A 4,843-nucleotide genomic window follows, 5' to 3' on the forward strand; every position below is an offset into this window, starting at 1 on the left:
TAGTTGTTGAATCTTACTCGAGACCTTGCGTTGTAAATTCTACGAATGAGTGAAGGTACGTCCTTGAGTATTTCCACGAATTTTGACGGTCGGGATCATATGTTGTTTTAAGGTTTGGCTTCCATGATTCATGGTTTCAACCGGTCCTCCTAGGAAGTGAGGGTTATCGTCGATAGTGAGTTCATCAAAGGAGATAACAAGTTCTCGTTTCGCAAAACACGTCTTTGAGTTGATACATTGAATGTAGGATAAACGGAGACCCAAAATGAGTCGGAAAAGTCTAAACGGCTAGCTACGGGTCCAAAACACCCCAAGAATTTAAAGGATCAAAATATCGTGGATTTAGCTTCCTACGTTTTCCCGAAACGGATTGCACCCTTCCAAGGTGCGACTCTTAACGTGACGCGGTTTCCCACGTGGAATTTGAAATGTTTACGTCTAACATCGGCGCAGCTCTTGGTGATTACGAGTCGCGTAGGGTTTTGCCTGAATATGAATAAATTTTCTCGGTTGTTCATGAATAACCTCGGCCCCGGTGGATTGATCATCGTTTACTTGGTTCGACAAAGGAGAGTGACGTTTCCGGTCACACGTGGTTTCAAAAGGAGTGACGTTAAAACTCGAATGAAAATCATTGTAGTACGAGGATTCGGTTAAAGGAAAATATTTTTCTCAAGTAAATTTGAAGTTGGTAATACAAATTCGTATTATGGTTTCCAAGGTTTAAATCGCATGTTTGTTCGGTCCGTCGGGTTGTGGATGGTACGCGGTACTCATGTCTAAACGCGGTCCCGAGGCTTCTTGTAGAACTAGAAGTGAAACGAGTATTTCGATACGGGATAATTAACAAAGATACACCGTGTTGGAATAGAATCTCTTAAGATATGTTTGAACGAGTCAGTTAGGGTTCGAAAAAAAAATGTTCGTTAGGACTATTCACCCTCGTGGCGAATACTTATGTAATATGAGGAGTTTCTCTATCCATGGAGAAATGTTACAAGGAGTTTCTTTAAACGGAAATGCGAACGGTAAAGATAGTAGTGAAATGAGGACTTAGAATAGGATGAGTTTACATCTCGAGGTTGCCATAACGTGCCTCTAGTTGTCAAAAGTTGAAGTCTGAAAGAGAAACGAGATCGTACACGTAGTTGTTTAGTTCGGGGTTGATTAATAGTTGGCCGATTATTAGAAACACAATGACATTAAGTCAAAGAAGAGTGAAGTATCATTGGATCATGTGTTATCTTAAGTTCCAGTAATATCAGACGGTAACGGTGAAATAACAGAGATATGTAGCGTGGTATGTGATGACGAAAAAAAAAAAAATTGATCGGATCCACAATTTAGTATTAGAATTCTTCGCGCAAAATAACGAATTTCAGTTACACTGATTTTGAGTCGAGAGAGCATGCCTTCCGGCGTTCATGTAGAAATATTTTCATAATTGAGTTCCATCTGGTGCTATACGATTTTTAACTAGAAATGTTGGTGTGAAGTATCACGCTCAAGGTTCGGACATGGGGGGGGTTTAAATTTTTCCCTCAGTGAGTTAACGAGGTTAAAAGTCGTGTAACACGAGAAAAGGCAGAAATGAATCTTCGGTAATAACTGGCGAGATCTAAGATTTTACGAATACAAGTCTGAGTCGGGGGAGTTTCCTGATTACATGTGGCTTGATTTCGAGATTGATTGAAATGCCTAGACCATTCACATCATGGTTTAGAAAATTGTACTTCGTTCAACAGAAATTCTCACTCGGAGAATTTGGTATAGAGTTGCTCTTTTCTCAAAAGTTCGAGCGTAAGATGGTGATGTTGTTCGTTTTCCTTCTTTACTTGAATAACTCAAGATGTCATCTATAAATACGATAACCGATTTGTCTAGATAAGTTCGCATACGTGGTTTAGGAGGTTCATGAATACGGACAGAGTCCTAAATAAATCGAATGGTACTAAGAAAGATTTACAACTAACGTTGCGAGTTCGGAAAGTGGCTTAGGAGACATCGTCTCACTTAACCCCCAATTGATGATAACCGGAACGGGGGTCGATTTGGAACATACGGGATTCGTGCAAATAATCATGAGGTCATGGATGCGAGGGAGAGGGTATCGGTTTCCAACCGAAAATTACTCAGTTCACAATAATCTATACAAGATGATGGGGAAACATTTTTTTTTTTTTTTTTTTTTTTTTTTCGAATAGGTTCCGAGCTCCCTAGTTCTATAGGTGTCAAATCGAAGTTCAAATTACCTACCCAATAAGTTTAACGTACTCCCTCCGATAAAATTTATCGATACGCAATGGTTTTCCGTTGGTCACTTGAATGGCGTAAGTAATATCTAGGGGGGAGGGGTGGAGTGCAAAGAGTAGGCTCCAAAGCCCTGGATACAAAACATTTATCGATACCCGAATCGGATAAACATGAAACATAAGAGTCGTTGAGAAGAAACGTACCCGTAACTAATTGTCGTTCCGGGAATCCTATGTGTTAAGGTTGAAAGCTCATTCGCGTACATTAGGGTGGGCGTTCTTCTTGGGACATGCATTCTTAAAATGACCCAGTTGTCCACATTCAAAACAAGCACCCCTTCTGCGTGCACTGGGCACCTTTTTAGCGACGGGGGCGGCACCCTTACAACTATGGGCTACATGGCCACTTCTTTGACACTTGATGCAAAATGGTCCGCCACATTTTCCATAATGATGTTTGTGGCACGTGTTGCAAAAAGGTCGTGTTCCAGCATAATTTTTCCTGCCGCCGGGGGTGAAAGGCTTCTTGGTGGAGTCGTTGTGGTTGTGGTTGCTTGATGGAGAGGCTTCCTGTTTTCTTTTGTTGTTAACTGGTTGGGCCTCGGCCGTTGGTGCCAGCGCTTCAATTTCATCCACCGTTTTTATAAATCGGCGGGCTATCATCACAGCCTCTTGTAGGTCGGCGGGTCTTAATGGCATTACCCCGTGTGGAATGCTCTTAGGGAGGCCATCCATGTAAAACTCAACTCCTTGGGGCCCGGGAGCCCGGAGGTTTGGACAAATTGAGGTTAGTTCGGCAAACCGTTGATTATAAGCTTCGAGGTCATCTCGGGCTATTTTTAAATTTCTTGGCCCCTGTTCGAGCCTTCGAGTCTCTTCGCGCGGGAAGTATTCGGTGGTCATTCTTTCTCTTAATTCGGTCCAAGAGAGTGTAAGGGCTTCATCGATACCCACCGATTGTACATACGTGTTCCACCATGAGAGAGCAATACCGGTGAGAGTGAGGGTGGAAAACTTGACCTTATCTTGGTCCCGACAACCGCTTATGCTAAAAACGGCTTCTGTTTGTTCGAACCATCGGGTGAGAGCAACCGGTCCTTCGGTTCCATTGAAAGTGGGAGGATTGTACTTCCTGAAGTTCTTGTAGGAGCAACCCTCGATTGAATTACCGGCCCCATGATTGTTGTTGTTAGAAAAGTGATCGGCCACGGCCGTACCCACGGCGGTGGTTATCATTTGTTGAAGAGCTTGTTCCAGAGTTTCGAGAGGAGTATTGTGTTGACCTTGGTGAGCCATTGTTCCTTCATGAGACAAGAATATCGTTGGTTAGTATTTTCAACAATACTAACCGGAGTATGGAAATAGGATAGAGAGGAAATTTTTCCTTGACTCGCCTTAAATTCTTTACGTCATAATGTCGGAACGTCCATGTGAATCACCGTAATATAATCCCGGAAATTATATTACCCTGATTCTCATGTGCATTTAACATTACTTCATAAAGTCAAGGTGGCGCATCAACAAAATTTATCAACGTAAGATCAAGATCGAATACGAGTTAGATATGATAGAAGAGTTCGAGTATAAATGCACAATTTGTCAAATAATTCCTACTTCAGTCTATATGCCGGTTGTAGTCTAGATTCACCTATGTACCCTATGACTCGGGGTGGACACAAATGAACTCTAAATCCCTACAACCAAGGCTCTGATACCAACTGTAGCGACCCCGACAAATCGTCAAGTGACGGCGTCGGCTACGTGGGTCCCATTACCTGATTATAAGTCTTTAAGATAACGTTTGACCAAAATATGTCGCCTTCATTTCAAAATAAAGATTGTTTCAAAGTTTACAAGGATTGTTCAACCAAAAGTTAAGTTACAACGTTATAAGTACGATTGAAATCTAGGCGACACGGTTTAAAGTAAAGTCAAAAGACGCTCCATGAAATACATGTATACTCGACATCGGATGCAAGTATCAAATAGTAAGCGGAAGCATGTTTCACATATCTTGCATGACCTGAGAAAAACATAGAAATCTGTCAACGAAAACGTTGGTGAAATCATAGGTTTAAGTAAGTAAGTACAAGTGAACCACAAGATTTGCATCAATGAAATAATAGTAATACATTCCAAAAGTTTGTTTCACGAGCACCCAATTATCAATGCTTAACATTTCCTTCCATTGAACCCCATCACTTAGTGCTAGAACATACACTGTTTCTCGAAAATATATTTCATTCGTAAACGGTAGCGAACCGTTTGAATGAGGGTTTGTCAAACCCATATGGATCCATACAACATAAGTTCTCGCTTACACCCGGCAAGTGTAACTAATGATAATCGAATTGAGGATTTTGTTCTAAACTCGTATGTAGAATGTTTGTTTTTCCTGTACTTGTGTTCACTTAGTAAAGAAATGTTTATGTTTTCTCATCCCAAATGTAAGTTCAAAAAGAGTAAAAGTGGGACTATGATCTCACCTCGAGTGCACGAGTATAAAAGTACTTCAACAAGTAAACGTGTGCATGAAAGTTGCTTAGCCTTGACCTAAACAAGTAAGTTATATCAATTAACCGGTTACGACA

The sequence above is a fragment of the Rutidosis leptorrhynchoides genome, chromosome 1, assembly GCF_046630445.1.
Source record: "Rutidosis leptorrhynchoides isolate AG116_Rl617_1_P2 chromosome 1, CSIRO_AGI_Rlap_v1, whole genome shotgun sequence".
In the NCBI taxonomy this organism is placed as follows: domain Eukaryota; kingdom Viridiplantae; phylum Streptophyta; class Magnoliopsida; order Asterales; family Asteraceae; genus Rutidosis; species Rutidosis leptorrhynchoides.